Raw genomic sequence first — 17,869 nt, 5'->3', positions numbered from 1 at the left:
GATTGCCAGTGGTGCCTCCACGGCGAGAAACTCCACGACGTCGGACCATTTTCGAATTAACAGAGAGACCAGGGAAGGGAATTAGGCAGGACCAGATGGGATAGGGCCGAGAGCAGGCGGACCAGGCCAAAACCATAAACCAGATGAGCTTCCAAGCAGCAAGAACGAAGCAGGGGTGCAGGAAGAATAGCAGACGGATATAGAAGGAGCCGAGGAGGGCGATGGCATGAACCAGAAGCCAAGCCATGGATAAATCACCCTGCGCGGGCTCTCGAGCTGAGCGCGCATTCAATACCAAATGCCTGACCATTATTCTGTACTCTGTAGTATTCATTTCAATTGCGGTGGGTTTGTGGGATCCGCGCTCGTGAGCCAGGTGCAGGGACAGCTGCCGGCGGGGAGTAACTCTGCCTCTAATGGACCACAGTGACACCCACATCCGGGTAATACATTAATGTAATACACATTACTATACGTTAATATACTTTAATATACATTTGTGTGTATGACAACAATGTATATATAATTAAGTATATTAATATGCAAATTAATGTATATATTGTTAAATATATTAATATACTAATTTATATTAAAATATATTCCTATACCAATATGCATGATAATATACATTATATATATAAATAAAAATATTGTATATGAAAAGTGTTTCTCAATTATATTAATATAATTATGCTAGTCATCATATAAACATTAAAAAAAAACATACTTATACCATAAATTGGAAAGGAAAAACCTAATTATTAAACTTTAAAAACCTACTTATAGTTAATAAATTTTATAGCAATGGGACCTCGTGAATTGAACCAAAAAAAACCCTTACTCCTTAAACTATCACAATGAGGGAACCTACGGGAAAATTAAAACCAAAAGAAAGAGATAACAACCAGTGATCTCTATGCTTGCAAAACTAAAAATTGAAGTTATTTTTGGAGATTAAATCCAAAGAAAAACAGAAAAAGAATGGCGTTTTGTTAATGGAAGGAGCAGACGTTCGGTGAGTTTCTGTTTTATAGATACTTTCACAATACGAAATCTGAGCTATTAGATTGCCAACGGATTTTGCATTCCCAGATTATTCACAATTTGTTTTGGCTTTAAAAAGATCGGTCACCGTTGCATTGTGTTGCAGGTGGGAAGAACAGGCCCATTTCAGCTGTGGATTCCATTTTCTGGATTTTATTCACTGCTGAAATGGAGAAAGCCGAGATCTAATCTTTATCCAATAGGACCCTTTTTGGCCTGGTCTGCACCCACCCGTCCGGTCGGCATTTTTGCATGGCTGCCATAAAATAAAGCCCTACTTTATCAGAGTCCTCGAGGCGCAATATCTTATTTCGCCGCTGGTTTAATTTGCAGAAGGGTTCGCATTTTCTCCGGTTCGAATTCTTTAAGGTACATTGGTTTCAATTGTTTCTGACGCCTTTAAATTTCTTTTCTCTTTGAAATGCAATTGAGATATACCTACTTCTTGCAGTTTTGCGTCACATTGATTTCAGCTATTTTTGTGGCGTTTAAAATCTTTTTCTTTTTGAAATGCAATCAAGATATACATATTTCTTGCAGTTTTGCGTCAACTAACAAAATGCCATTTTTTAATTGGAAATATAATGGGCAATTTTTTGGACCACATTGCAATTTTCAAGCTTTCTTTCATTTGGGATTTGGGATTTAGTGCATCTCTCTCCATATGTATCTGTCCACAAAAAGTACAGCAAGCATCCATAACCTTTCAAAAAGGAAAGGAATCATGGAATATTTTCTTAAACGAGAAAAAGTGAGTGTAAAATAGCAACATGAAATGACATATTCATACCAACTGGATTAAACCAAGAAGGTGATCCACAGAAGCTGAAGAAGAGGTGACAAAGAGACATTGCTCTCGACGAGAAGCTGAACTGGCCTCCAATAGAATGGTGGAGCTAGTTCTGGGTGTCATTCTGAGGCAGTCGTTCAGATTTTTTGTTTTTGTTTTGTTTATTACAATGTTACCAGACTTGGAATGGCAATAAATCGGTGAGGCAAAAGAGCGAAGAGTTTTAATCGGATTGGGAAAGAATCGGTGAATTCAATAATTTAAGATATACACATATATTGAATTAAAAAAAAAAAAAAAAAACATTTTTCATTGATATTCAATAAAGCCATGTCCAAACAATGCATAATATCAATAGATGTCCAAAATATCATGAATGAATAACTATCTCATATATGAATAACCCTTTGCCATGGTCTGCCTCTTCATCTGGTCTTGATGATGAACCACACTTGTTGGTTCGAAACGTGTCGGCCAAAAATTTCTCGTATGTGATTTCTACCGAAAGACTTTGCTTATCTCATATATGTTATGAGTCCAAACATGATCCAAAGTACTAGGTCTTGACTCCTAACTTGTGACTACTTTGAACCAAAAGCATCTGCTTCTAAAAGTTTATAAAATAATGCATACTAATTAGTAAAAAAGCAGTAACTGAAATCTCTTGATTGCTACTAAAATGATACGATAATGGTTTGCTACTGAAATCTCTGACCAAGCACACGCTGAAACTATAATGGAGCACACTGCACACTACGCCTCTATTACACTACGACTCTATTACGTGGAGTAAATTGAAACTGAAACCATGCCTCTATTACCTTCTCGACGTATGAGTTATAGGCCTCAGCAGTGAGAAAAGTCAATTACAGACCGACTTTTAATTTTTAACCTAACTAAACTACACAACAAAAAATGCGGGAACCCTAAAAGTTAAAACCGTGCCCCTCGAGTTGAGGGTTGAAAATCACCTCAGTCGCCTAAATCTCAATTAATCGGTGAGTCGCAAGTGAAACTCGCGTTGACCACGAGTCAAACACGGTCAACGCAAGTTTGACTCGCCCATAGTTGAATCGGATCGTTTGAGGGAAGAGCAGAGTTTGACTCGTGATTAATTGCGAGTGAACGGAGATTCATGTTTCACTGGTTTTTTAAGCTGGCTGATCCTTATATTAATATAAAAATAATTACAACCATGTTTGTCTCTGCCCTGTGACTTGGTAAACCAGGACCATAGCAAACCAGAGTGAACCAAAAGCATCTGCTTCTAAAAGTTTATAAAATAATGCATACTAATTAGTAAAAAAGCAGTAACTGAAATCTCTTGATTGCTACTAAAATGATATGATAATGGTTTGCTATTGAAATCTCTGACCAAGCACACACTGAAACTATAATGGAGCACACTGCACACTACGTCTCTATTACACTACGACTCTATTACGTGGAGTAAATTGAAACTGAAACCATGCCTCTATTACCTTCTCGACGTATGAGTTATAGGCCTTAGCAGTGAGAAAAGTCAATTAGAGACCGACTTTTAATTTTTAACCTAACTAAACTACACAATAAAAAATGCGGGAACCCTAAAAGTTAAAACCGTGCCCCTTGAGTTGATGGTTGAAAATCATCTCAGTCGCCTAAATCTCAATTAATCGGTGAGTCGCAAGTGAAACTCGCGTCGACCACGAATCAAACACGGTCAACGCAAGTTTGACTCGCCCATAGTTGAATCGGATCGTTTGAGGGAAGAGCAGAGTTTGACTCGTGATTAATTGCAAGTGAACGGAGATTCATGTTTCACTGGTTTTTTAAGCTGGCTGATCCTTATATTAATATAAAAATAATTACAACCATGTTTGTCTCTGCCCTGTGACTTGGTAAACCAGGACCATAGCAAACCAAAGTGAACCAAAAGCATCTGCTTCTAAAAGTTTATAAAATAATGCATACTAATTAGTAAAAAAGCAGTAACTGAAATCTCTTGATTGCTACTAAAATGATACGATAATGGTTTGCTACTGAAATCTTTGACCAAGCACACACTGAAACTATAATGGAGCACACTGCACACTACGTCTCTATTACACTACGACTCTATTACGTGGAGTAAATTGAAACTGAAACCATGCCTCTATTACCTTCTCGACGTATGAGTTATAGGCCTCAGCAGTGAGAAAAGTCAATTAGAGACCGACTTTTAATTTTTAACCTAACTAAACTACACAATAAAAAATGCGGGAACCCTAAAAGTTAAAACCGTGCCCCTTGAGTTGATGGTTGAAAATCATCTCAGTCGCCTAAATCTCAATTAATCAGTGAGTCGCAAGTGAAACTCGCGTTGACCACGAATCAAACATGGTCAACGCAAGTTTGACTTGCCCATAGTTGAATCGGATCGTTTGAGGGAAGAGCAGAGTTTGACTCGTGATTAATTGCAAGTGAACGGAGATTCATGTTTCACTGGTTTTTTAAGCTGGCTGATCCTTATATTAATATAAAAATAATTACAACCATGTTTGTCTCTGCCCTGTGACTTGGTAAACCAGGACCATAGCAAACCAAAGTGAACCAAAAGCATCTGCTTCTAAAAGTTTATAAAATAATGCATACTAATTAGTAAAAAAGCAGTAACTGAAATCTCTTGATTGCTACTAAAATGATACGATAATGGTTTGCTACTGAAATCTTTGACCAAGCACACACTGAAACTATAATGGAGCACACTGCACACTACGTCTCTATTACACTACGACTCTATTACGTGGAGTAAATTGAAACTGAAACCATGCCTCTATTACCTTCTCGACGTATGAGTTATAGGCCTCAGCAGTGAGAAAAGTCAATTAGAGACCGACTTTTAATTTTTAACCTAACTAAACTACACAATAAAAAATGCGGGAACCCTAAAAGTTAAAACCGTGCCCCTTGAGTTGATGGTTGAAAATCATCTCAGTCGCCTAAATCTCAATTAATCAGTGAGTCGCAAGTGAAACTCGCGTTGACCACGAATCAAACATGGTCAACGCAAGTTTGACTTGCCCATAGTTGAATCGGATCGTTTGAGGGAAGAGCAGAGTTTGACTCGTGATTAATTGCAAGTGAACGGAGATTCATGTTTCACTGGTTTTTTAAGCTGGCTGATCCTTATATTAATATAAAAATAATTACAACCATGTTTGTCTCTGCCCTGTGACTTGGTAAACCAGGACCATAGCAAACCAGAGTTTAATGGCCATACACACATTTTAAATTTCAGATACTTGAAAACAGTAAAGCCTGTAATGTAGTGAATCTAGTGATAGCATCTTAAGAAATAAAAGGTAGAAACCATAGGAAGATATTATTTCAGTGAGGAAAGAATTCATAGGAAAACAAAATCAGTTTGGCCAGCCTACGAGGCTTTGTATCTGTTTCTACCCATTTTGAGTGTCTTCCTCCAGCATAGGGTCTTCTTCATCAATGAGAATAGGTGGATGATGTGCTTTCTGAACCTTGAGTGTGCGCAGGTACTGCTAGAGGGTCAGTGACACTGTCCAGGGGGCTGAATACTTTAATGTCAATATCAAAGATGGCTCTAAAGTCTACTTCAAATTTACTGTCCACCAGGTCCAATTTATAGAGGATGCCCTGCTGTTGTTGCCCTTTTTCCTCTACAATTTGGGCAATAAAGGCCTTGTCAAGCCAGTTAAGTTCAGTGAGCTGGAAGATTTTGGTATCCCTTGTACAGGAGAAACCTGTATCAGAAATCTATCCTTAAATTCAGCTTCAATCTAGTCTTTAGAAAGCTTCTTTCTTTTCTGCAAAACCAAGTTCTACAACTGGGTCATCTCTTCCTTCACTGCAGTCGAAAACCTTTTGTGGTAATCTTTGGCTACCTTCATGGCATCTTTCTGGGCTTTGGTGATAGACTGAGGTGGCTTCCAGGGGTTGGAATTTTTGACATTGAACTGGTTCCCACATTGGAACCCTCTTTTGCTTGACTTCGGATCCATTTCATTACCAAATTTTGGCATAGTTGAATGCAACAGTATGACAAGGGGTCCAAACAACAGTGTCCAAGGGAAAGGCAGTGGAGGAGGAAGGGCCTAGCGCATGAGAAGAGAGATTCCAGCCCCAGGAGGAACTCATTCACCCCACAGAGAACTAGACTACCATTCCCAAATTCAGCTAAACATAGATAAGAAGCATAAATAGTAAAACTAGGGAGGGATAAAACAAATCGTTGAGAGTATCAAATCCGAAAACTGAACACCAAGATTGCAGTCAAGCTAGGGGAGCCAAGCCTAGGGAAGAGACCATCACTACTATTGCATCTTGACGCCTTATTGTCTTTTTCTGACCTTTTTCTTCTTCAATTTGAGAGGTGTAGAAAATCCAAAGCCCCTGTATCTTCCATCATGGTACGCACGGTGGTCAGGCTAACAAAATCTTGCCAAAAATTGCAGGACGGATGGGCTTTCTCTATGTTGATAGCCCCCTCCTCCTCCTCCACAGAAACCTCCTAACATGCACATGCTCCAGCATGTAGACCAAGATCCTCAAGACACGTGGGGAGAGTCCTTGTTCTCGTGAATAACACCTCATCTGGGTAACAGAAGTTCAGCTTTCAACACCAAGTGTTTGACAAACAATATCTGTTGGTGAGTGGCCTGGGTTGATAAGGCCATATCAAGATGTCCTATGTGGTATAAACAATGCTCCTGTATGTGGTCAGTTTGAAAAAGTTAGTAATACATCTTTGAGCAAGTGTCTATAAAAGTTTATGAGAAATGGCAGATAATGAAAAATAGAAATTCAGCCTCTTAACTGAAGGTTTCCAGATCTTAACCTTGTGATATTTCAGCCTTAAGGCTGTTATAAAATGTAAATATAACAGTGGCACTGATGGACAATATTTCAACTCCTAACAATTCTAATCCACCAACCAATTCAAGAGAAAAGATACCAAAGCGCCCCAATAAGTTTCGGTCCTTTAGGGCAATCTTATGATATATATAATATATCTGAAATCATTTATGACAGCTGTAAATACAACAGCAAATATGTGCTTCTCTTTTCCAATGTAAATGTGAAATCACTTAAAAAATCAGCCTTTACTTATGCCAAATTAGTAAGACATATAAGTTCTGGAAGTCACCAAGGTCCAAAAGCACTGGACAGCTACAATTACACAAGCATTGGACGGCTACAATTACACAAGCATTGGACAGCTACAAACTTTATTAATATGAATCCTGGCTGCTATATTGGAATAAGAACCTCACGTGGGAAGTTCTTCAGAGGAAAAATTGGCAGGGTCCGAGCAGATGTTCCATGTGCTTCAACGATGCGGAATCCAATTTGCACCTGTTCTTTCAATGCTCCTCGTCTCTCCAAATCTGGTATGAATTGTCTTTACAGTTTGGTTTCCCTCACATGTCTTTCTCTTCTGTTCAGGAAGCTTTTATTTGGTGGAGTGGTCAGTCCTCTTCGGCGAGATCGCTGTTCATTATTTCCTGCTGGTTCTTGTGGTTATGGCGAAATGCCCTTATCTTTCAACATTCCAAAGAACCCATTCAGGTTATTATTCAGAAGATTCTGGCCTTCCATGATTCCTATGCTCGGTAGACTATCTTTCAGCTCCATGTCTCCTTGTTGGGTTTTTCTGCTATGATGGCATCAGGCTATGTGTTTTATCCATTTGGCTGTTGGTGTAATGATCCCTCTGTTTTCCTTCTCCTTTAAGGAGGCTATGTTCTGTAATCTGCTGCATCCTTAGTTATCTTGGGTCATATGTTTCTTTTAGCTGGACCTGTTAGAGGCTTTCAGGTTCAATTTTTGGATTTTGTGGCTTTGGCATTCGGCCATCCTCTGCAAATCTGTAGGGAGTTATCCTTATGTTTCTGTTATATGTCTTTTTATATCTATATATAAAAATATGGCGGTTTTTTTTCCTCTGAAAAAAAAAAAAATTTCAAGTACATACCAAACCCTTATCACAAGGCTAGTACAATCCTAATGCTCTCCAAAATCTTAGAAAGGAAAAATAATGAAAACCCTAGCTCACACCTGTAGAAAATCCATGAAATTATGCAACTGCTAATATGAACAATCTGAAACTAATTTCTTTTCATATACACACAAAATTTCTCTACTAATTTTGCAGCAGAATAGGAACATAAATAAATACACAATCACACAATTCAACAACACAATTTTTTTTCTAGGGAACCCAATTGGGAAAACTCTCCGCTTGCTTGAGAATTTTATTGATAGAAGAACGAGCAATAGATCTCTTACAAAACACTCTTGTTTCAATAGAGAATACAATGATCTCCCTGCTTGAACTAAGCTTGAAACAACCTGCAAGACCCCTGATCCTTATGCCTTCTTGCCTTGCCTGGATGAGCTCGGAAATCCTTGCACAAATCTTGGGAAATAGCCTTCTCTTTCCTAGCGCATGAGGAGCTCCTATTTATTAGGAAATTCCTCCTATTTCCTAGTGCATTCCCAAGGAAAATTCTTTCCTTTGTCAACTCGCACATGCCTCCTTCTTGGCACGCTTTCTCACAAGCTCACACACAAAACTAGTGCATACAATAATGAATACAATTGTGCCTTCTCTCCTCATAAGCAATTCGAATGGCTAGATCTGGCAGATTATATTTTAGGAAATTGATTTTCTGATTGATGAGTTCACTGAGTTGAACTAACTCATGCAACTCATCTCATCTCAATTCTAGAACTTGAGATTCGGTCACTTGTCCTTTTCCCAAATTAACTTGCACTAGAAGACAATAAATTCGGCCTTCCACTTCTACCCATTAGTTAACTGCCTCATAACTTAACCTAACTTTTAGGAATGAATCCTAAATTACAGGAGTTCGTCCTAACTTATAGGGTACTCGAGCATGCTAAGGAGAAACTCGTCGTGGTTCCTTTGATTAAGGCACAAATCAAGGAACCTAAGTTGCACGAAACGGGGAAACGGGTACGAGTTTCCGAAACGGGAAGCGATACGAAACGCGACCTCCCCAAATTTTGGAAACGGGGAAACACGAATATATATATATTAGGACATTTAAGAAATATGTGCAATCATAAAGCATATATGATACATTCTAATTTATTACATTATGATAAAATTGTCAATTGTCAATGCATAAACTATAAATCTCTAAATTTACATCACATTTACTCATGAATGATCACATAATGAAAATAGAAATATCCAAAATCAGCCACGAGAAATTTCTAATTTCTTGTCTTGTGCTTGATTGGGAGTCTCCTCTTACATAGTCAAATGACCTTAGTGCTCTTGATTAAATACAAGTTTCATACCCTAGTACCCTACATGCTCTTCATTATTGGGAGTCTCTCCTGCATAGAGGGCTTGGTTCTCTTGATTAAATACAAGTTCCATACCCTAGTACATGATAAAATCCAATGGAAACATTGCAATCCCCTTAATCCTGAAATCCTGAAAAACAGATAAGTCTGCTGAATTTTGAGTGAGATCTAAAATTCTACTTTCTCCATATGAAATCCAATGAGGGCGAAACCACTCTCAAACATCCTGAGTCATTTCATGGTAATGTTAAAAATTTAAGTAAAAGGATGAAAATGAAAAATAAAGGAAAATATCACTTTTACTTTAAGAATTTAACATTACCATGAATTGCATATCAACACTAGGACAAAAGTTCACTTTTATAACTTTAGACAGGCATCTAGAAGCAACTAGAAGTCACTAGGATAACCTAAAAATAAATTAGAAAACAAACTAAATTTAAAACAAAACAAAAAAACACAAGTAAAACGCTGAAACGTGAGTCGTACGGCCCTGAAACGCGTTTCAGGCCGTATTGGCCACGTTTCAGTTTTGGGAAACGTGGCAGTACGGCCTGAAACACGTTTTAGGGCCGTACCAAACGCGTTTCAGCGTTTCGTACCCGTTTCCGTACGGAAACGCCCCCTTGCCCTACGTTTCCTGCAACATAGCAAGGAACCCTTTCTTGCTATCATTTTCAACACTCTCTCTTAGTGAGGAAGGGATTTTGTAGAACTCCCAACTTATCTTTGAAATGAACAAAATTACTTCTTGCCAATGCCTTGGTGAAGACTTATGCTATATGCTCCCTTGTTGGAATGTATGGTAGTGTGACTATCCCTTTTTGCAAACAATCGCTGAGATGGTGATACTTGATCTCGATATGCTTTCAGTGATCATGAAACATTGGGTTCTCAGAGAGTTTGATGCAACTCTGATTATCATAGTGTATCATGGTAGGCTCCATCCTTTGTCTGAAAAGTCCCACAAGCAATTTCCTCATCCAAATAGCCTTGGATGCTGCCAAACTGGCGGCCATGTACTCGGCCTCTGCTAAACTGAGTGCAACTGATCTCTGCTTCCCACTATACCAAGAAACAACTGCTGACCCAATGTTGAAGACGCCACTTGAAGTACTCTTCCTGCCTGTGGAGCACCTTACCCAATCTGCATCTGTGAAGCCCTCAAGCCTCATTCCATCAACCTGTCTGTACCACAATACATAATCCGCTGTGCCTTTGAGATATCTCAACACATGCTTCACAACAACCTAGTGAACTCTGATCAGTTCCAACATGAACTGACTCAGCTGGTTGACTGCAAAACAAATATCAGGTCATGTGTTGACCAAGTACATCAATGACCTGATGAGCTGCCTGTGTACTGTAGCATCCACTCACTCTGCTCTACTAGCATCCACCTTCCTCCAGTTTGTGACTAGAGGCGTGGCCATGGGCTTGTAATCCTGCATATGAAATGTCCGGAGAATCTCTACGGTGTATTTCACCCGTCCCACAAAGATCTCATCATCACCCTGCCAAACCTCCAAAGCAAGGAAATGGTGCATAAGCCCCATATCCTTTGTCTCAAACTCCCTTCCAGGTCCTCCTTGCAATCGTGGATCAAGTTGTCTGCTCCAGTCAATATAAGGTCGTCAACATAGAGCACTAGAATGAGCGGAAGCCCTCCAACCATCATGTAGTATAGATTAGCATCCATCTCACTCTTAGTGAAGCCCATACCTTGAAGGTAGCTATCAATATGAGTGTACCATGCTGTTGGAGCTTGCTTGAGCCCATAAAGAGCTCTCTTTAGCCCTGCACACTAAGTCACCTGACATGGGGATTCGGGATTCGTAGGATACGGGGATTCGAGTGTCAGATTCGGACACGTTGACCCCACAGAACAAGACATGTCGGATTCGTTATATATTATTTTATTAAATATATATATATATATATATATTAAAAATTAGATATTTCTTACACAAATTCTCATTAATTATACAAATTCATTGATTTCAAACTTAGATTTCCATCTAGATGTTAGTTTTACTGTTTACAAAGTAAGTTAGTAACATTATAGCATGCATAGTACATACAAAATTCAAAAACCTCATAAACCCTCCCCAATCTCATAAACCCTCATAAACCCTCCCTCATAAACCCTCACAAACCTCATAAACCCTCACAAATCTCATAAACCCTCCCTCATAAACCTCATAAACCCTCACTTTTTTGGGATTCGAATCCCAAAATCAGGACACGAAGTGTCCTAACGAGACACGACCGGGATTCGATGGTGTCCTGTTAGGACACGTGGTGTCCCATTTTAGGATTCGAATTCCCATCGAATCGTGTCGGATTCGTGGGATTCAGACACGTGGCCTATTTTGGACGAATCCGGTTTCATAGCTTGCACACATGTGTCTCTCTGCTGAACTAACCAAACCACTTTGACCGCTCCATATAAATCTTGTCCTCAACCACTCCATTGAGGAATGCTGTCTTCACAACCATCTGGTGGATTTTCCACCCCATCTATGCTGCAAATGCTAGAATAGTCTTGATGGATGAATACCGGCTACTGGGGCAAATATCTCAACATAGTCTATGCCCTTAATCTGTGAGAAGCCCTTGGCCACAAACCTAGCCTTGTACTTTTCCACACTCCCATTTGCGCCATGCTTCACCTTGTACACCCATCTCGATCCAACTACTAATTTGCTGTCAAGTCATGGCACAATCTCCCAGAGATCATTCATCGTGATGGAGGAATATTCCTCCACCATGGCACCTGTCAAACCTATTGAGAAGCTGCCTCCTTGCAAGAAGAAGGCTCAATCAATGTCCACCAACTTTGTCATCAGTGCCATATAACCTGTGTACCTCTGTGGCTGCCTGCTCTGCCTGAACATGGTGCTAGGAGCTTCAACCTGCTCCTGGGCCTCCTGGATCAACCTCTTAGCCCACTTAGCCTTCTTCCTCTTTGTGGTGGAAGTCTTTGGCTGAGTAGTTGCCTGCTCTTGGCCTAGTCTCTCCTCATCCTGCTGTAGATCCTGTTGTGCAGTCCTATTGTCACTTGACTGAGGCTTGCTTTGTGGTCTTCGCTATGGCTCCTATGTGGGAGCGAGTAGCTCCTCCTCAGGTACTGCAATCTGCTCACGCTCCAAGGAATCTCTCAGAGCTCGATCCTTTTGGAATCTCACATCTCGCCTAAGAATTGTCTTCCTGAGTCCTGGAAGATACACCTTGTGTGCCTGAGCTGTGTCACTATATCCAATGAAAATACCCTTTTTTGCTGTGGGCTCCAACTCCTTCTTGCTATCCTTGGACACATGACAGTAAACCTTTGTACCAAAGATCTGAAAGTGTGAAACATCAAGCTTCTTGCTTGTGAAATCCTCCGTTGGTGTAACTCGTCCAAGAATCATGTGTGGACTCCCGTGCTGTAGAAATACTGCAGTGTTGCATGCCTTTGCCCACAAGAACATAGGTTGTCCCTGATCATGCAACATGGCCTTGGCCACTCCAACAATACTACGATTCTTTCTCTTAGCCACCCCATTTTGTAGGTACCACCTGTTAACACCCAGGTTGTTCCCTTTGACTCCCAAGGGAATACGGCCGGGGTAACCACTAACCAATCTTTGGATTACAGCTTCTAGCCAAACTGTAATCAGAGAGGGCTCTCTCTTTAAGGTTTGTCTGTGTCTTTGTGAAGATTTTAGGCTAGTTATGAGTTCAGGGTTTGTTTTGTTTTTATGTTTTGGTTGAGGGATATCTTTCTGTACCTAATGTGAAACCTTCAGATAGTTCTAATCCATTGGGCTATGGAGTCTGTGGCTACAGGTTGTTTGAAATATTGAGTTGAGTTGCTGAAATTACAGGGCCATTTAAATACTTCATGAAACAAATTTGAAATTGTGATGGTGAAGTGTGTTTAACCAGTGGAAAGCAATTAAGAATTTTCCACTAAGCTGGGAGTGTGAGAAAGAGATATACTGCACAGGAACAAACTTGAATTCCTGAAACAATAATCACTGTGAAAGATATAGTGTAGAGGTGCAACAATTAAGAATTACACCTTTATTACTGTAACTGAAGAAAATATTTACAATAGCATAGATTAAGTTCAGGGTAATCTGTGATTAAATCCTAGAACTATTCTTTTTCCTTGCCATTTAACTGTGAAACACAGAACATGAATGAGCTATGAGAAGATGACAAAACACATAACGAAGAGTTTAAAGAAAACTTATTGAGTCATGAAATACGCAGGAATCCTGTAACATTCAGCTAAACACCACAATGCATCAAATAACGCAGAGCTTTGGAAATTCCATCAGCTTTGTATTAATTCTCTGAAAGTTTACAGCATAAGAAATCTGGAAAAGAAATCAACGACCACCACTGCAAACTTATGCGAGGGGGGAATATATACAAGCGGTCATACAAAATATCTGAGGCGTTGAGTCATCTGAGAAATAAATACATTCACCAACTTGTACAGAAAGCAGATAAGAAGTTATTACAGCTTTGAATACAACATAAATGCTCTTTAATGCTGTCAGAAAACTTTTTGACCTTTGGAGGCCATTGAGTCGGTTGAACGCTCTGTTATAAATGATGAATGACGTGTCTTTGTAGCTCTGTCATCCTGTAGCTTTTCGGCCCTGTCACCTGTGACTGTCACTGCTGCTTTGGTGGCCGAATAGTTTTGCTGAGTTGGCTCAGCCCATTCTTCTCCATGCATGCTGATTTTATCAAAATTTTCCTGTGCATGATAACTTATATTTTTTGATGAAAAACTTAGTGAATGGCTTCTTGTCTATAATATCATCTGTATCGCCTTAGTCCACCATTCCTGTGTGGGCAATTGATGTCTCAAAATTGCCTCTAAAGTCTCATCTGCCTCTGTGTATTTGTAGAAGTTTGGAGGCACTTCAAACAGATGTTTAATTTCATTCATTATAAAGAATAAGTTCTCTACCCTGTTGTAGAGACTTTGTCCTGTTGCTGGTCCTGTTTCTTCTGAGGTACTGGGCCTTTCAGTGATCTGATTAGTAGCGAATGTATTGACCCTCTTGGCATAATGCTCATGTGAAAGTAGTCTGCCTGCGCTGTTCAGTAAGCTAGGAAGACCTTTGCCCTGTAGTGCTGTGAACTTGTCCATGAACTTATTTACCTCTGTCTGCATGTCCTGGCTTCTTCTTTCCAGCGTTTGTACCAGGCTTCTCAGTGTAAGGACCCTCTTTATCAGCTGGATGGTCTCAGTTCTGCTTGTGATTCCCATTGTCGCCAGCTGAGCACTTGTTCTGTTATTAAGCACATTAATCATTCTATTGGCAACCTCAGGCATATTGCCTAGAGATGCCCTTGATCTTTGGATTTCTCTGTGTGCTTTTCCTATGAGCTCTATTTGCTCATGAATGGTTTCAATGTATTGCCATTGATCAGTGATTGATTGGCCAATGTTGGCCCATAAAACTGTCTTAAGCTCAGCTGTCACTTTGTCAAGTGTGAGCTCCTTCTCCAGCTCCTTTATCTTATCCTTAAGGGCCTTGATTTCCCTTCCTTTTTCTGCCACAGTCTGCTTGGATTTATCATATCTTTCATTGAGCTTGGCTAAACTCTCCCTGGCCTCATTTAGCTCTGCCATTTGGGCTTCCAGGGCTTGGATTTCATTCTTGAGCTTCTGCATGTCCAGGCTTGGAGCCTGCTCTGTTGTTGGTGCAGTTGCTGATGTAGATGGTGCTGTCTGTTCAGTAGGAGGAGCAGTAGTCTGAGGAGGTTCCTCCAGGTTAATTATTTCTGGAGGAGGCTGAGATGTCTGTCCTCCTTCTTTTTGTTGTAATGCTGCCTGCAGTGCAGCCTGTGCAGCCTCTGATTCTCCCAATTTTTCTTGTGTTTGGATGAGCTGTTTGTATAGGGACACCAGCATAGCTGATGCATCTTGGTCATGCCTCAGCTGGGCAACTTCTCCAGTTTGTGGGTGAATGGTTGCTGGGACTTTTACCATTTTCCTTAATGCTGCCATATCTGCATCTCTCAATTTCAACAATGCCTGCACAGCCTTGATGTCCTTGGGATCATGCCCAAGTTCTATGATTATCTCCTCCAAGGCTTTGATTCTGTTGTCCTTTGCTTGAGAGGATGCTCTCTCCAACTCAAGTTGGGCAGCTGTATTATTTAGGCTATTTTCTAGCCTGTAATTCTCCAATGTCTTATCTGCCAAGGAGGCATACACCATCTCACCCGTTTGCTTATGCAATTCGATTTTGTCCATTGGGTGGATGTCCTTGGCAAGGACCTCAAGGTTGGTCCTTATGTAATCTGCAGCTGACTGCGGCTGCAATACGGCTGGCATGAAGTGGCTCATGATCATCTTGCCCTCTTGGACATCAAATGCGGACATTAGTCTTTGCTGGTTAGTGGGAGCCATTTTCAACAAATGATTATATAGCTGTACTCTTATGGGCTCATTCCTCTTCTTTATGTCAATGAACTGCTGCTTGATGCCCACCTCAGCTCCTCTTTGCTGGCTTGAGGAGCTGACTTCTCCTCCCACTGTCCTCTCTTGTTCTTGCTGGAAGGAACTTGTAGATGCCTCCATGCTAGGTGGGCCCATGCCCAAAGATTGCCCTATAGGCATTTCTTCCTCTGAGAGGGGATTCATTCTATGTCTTTTCTCCCCATGAGTTGTTGATGTTGTGAGGGGAGTCTCTCTGTCCCTCTTTCTGCTTATGTCTTCTTTTTGTGGGGTTTGGAGGACTGAGGCCTCCACTGTTGTCTCCTGCCTAGGAGGCAGGGTGTCCTGAGCTTGCTGCCCGGTGGATTCTGGGGCCTGTGATGTTTGCTCTTGCCGCACTGGCTGTTCTTTTTCTTGCTGCCCCTCTTGTTGCTGCTGTACCTGTTGTTGTTGCTGCATTTCCTGCTGCTGTACCTGTTCATGCTGCACCTCTTCATGAGGTGGCTGCTCTGGCTCCATTTCTTTCTCTTTGCCTTTGCTAGAGGTTTGATCAGTAGTTCTGGCTGCTTGCTGATGCGCTGTGGAGGATGAGGCAGCTGCTCCCACTAGAGTGCTTGGAAGAGCAAATACCTGTGAACAAAGCTCCAAGTCAGCCATCTTTTGGAGATTTTTAACTGCTCTTTGATTTAATTCTTCTTGTGTAGCAGCCTCCTCTAAGGTTCCTCTCCTCCACTTAATTTGATTTGCATACTTTTCTATGTGAGGCAACCTTACATGGTCATAACCGGATAGCCTATATTTGACCCTTCTTAAAGTTATGAAGTGATTGGGGTCATAAGGTTTCCAAAGGAAACTGGTCTGTAGGCCAAGGGATTCTAGCATTCTGTCTGCTTCTTGCCAACCTTCCTCCCTTTTGTTGTAAATGAAGTGGCCTAATTGGTTTCTTACCTTGAGCTGTGCCTTCTTGCCTTTCCCTGAAAAATGTAGTATATCAGCATTCCCAAACTGCCTGAAGTATTCAAGGGCAAATAATCTCATGGGCACATATCTGGGCAATCTGTATGGGGGCAACTCACACCCATATATTCTAATGACTGTGTGGTGTTGGTAATAGTACCAATCCCCAATGCTGTATGCCTTGGACAGCTGAAGAATCCTCTGCATCTCATCAGTTAGTCTAGGAGGAGGTGAGCTCATGAGCAGAGACATGGCTGGGTGGATGAAGAGGTCTATAAACTCACAATAAGTATATGGAGAGCAAGATCTGCAGTGGAAGGCAGAGGACCAATAAACCACTGACCTTGGATTTCCTTGTGCATCCACTCTCTTCATAGCAAAGTGAAACTTCTCATGTTGATAATACAAAATTAAGTGATAGATGTAAGAGGTGTATCTGAACACCCTTTCTCTTGCCAAGTTCATTAGTTGCTCATGTATTTTGTCAGATATGTAGGTGGCATAGTCATAGCAGATTGGAGACTTGCCAGGGGCAAACATGAGCATCATCACCAGCACAGTTTCGTCAACAAACTCAATAGAATTATAGCCCAGAATGGGACTGATCATATCTACAAGGTCCCTGCCCAATTGGTTGAGATAAACATGAGAAATGGGAGGGTACTTCACAGTGTCAGAGTCAATGTACAATTGATTTAGTTTGGTGACCTGGGCATCTGTCAATTTGGCTCCTTGCTTTATCAGATCAGCCAGTGATAAAGGGACTAATTTCTTCTCAGTTTTGAAGTGCAGCATCTCTCTGATGGCTTCAGGGGTGACATAGAAAACAATTGAGCCTGAAGGGTCAATCACAGCCCTCTGAGTGGCGTCATAGCATTCAGCACATAGGTGGATTAGGTCAGGAAACTGGTTGACCTGAGGGAGCTTGAAGAGAGGGAGGAAAGAATCCCAAATGCCCAATACATCTGTTCCAGTCTCATGTTTAATCTTCAATTCGTTTAACAGGTGGATGTGGTACTTGTTGTGCATTAGCATTTCTTCTGATATCTGATAATCCAGGTCTGCTAATGGTTGCCATTCCAATTCTCTCTGAGGGGCATTTAATGGAGCAATGTTCAAGGCTACAGGAGCTACTGGTGCATCCATGGTTACTTTAGGCTTCTGTTTATATGCACTGGTGTTACTATGCAGAGCAACACAGAGGAGTATTTCTTGGAAAGAGAGGTGATTTACTGAGGAACAGAGGAAAAAATGGCAATGGCAGCAATTGAAATGCTGCACAGAGGACTATTGAA

General features: G+C 40.8%; 1 pseudogene across 3 annotated transcripts in view; it reads left to right on the top strand.

Moving 5' to 3' along the window:
• The first annotated feature begins 855 nt into the window (after positions 1-855).
• LOC149185493 (F-box/kelch-repeat protein SKIP4 pseudogene) overlaps positions 856-17,869 on the top strand; it is a 96,109-nt pseudogene continuing 79,095 nt past the window's right edge. The window contains exons 1-3 of one of the 3 annotated variants that reach the window (XR_016255630.1): positions 856-1,015; positions 1,151-1,413; positions 7,274-7,396. The product of XR_016255630.1 is annotated as an F-box/kelch-repeat protein SKIP4 pseudogene, transcript variant X2 (transcript). Of the gene's footprint in view, positions 1,016-1,150; positions 1,414-7,273; positions 7,441-17,869 lie in introns of all 3 variants that reach the window. The other 2 variants (XR_016255631.1, XR_016255629.1) reach the window with 2 other exon arrangements.

The sequence above is a fragment of the Pinus tabuliformis genome, chromosome 3_1, assembly GCF_031772625.1.
Source record: "Pinus tabuliformis cultivar Carrire ecotype Pingquan chromosome 3_1, CPIR1, whole genome shotgun sequence".
Taxonomy (NCBI): domain Eukaryota; kingdom Viridiplantae; phylum Streptophyta; class Pinopsida; order Pinales; family Pinaceae; genus Pinus; species Pinus tabuliformis.
Note: the sequence above shows the minus strand (reverse complement) of the source record. Positions and strands in the feature narration are given on the sequence as shown.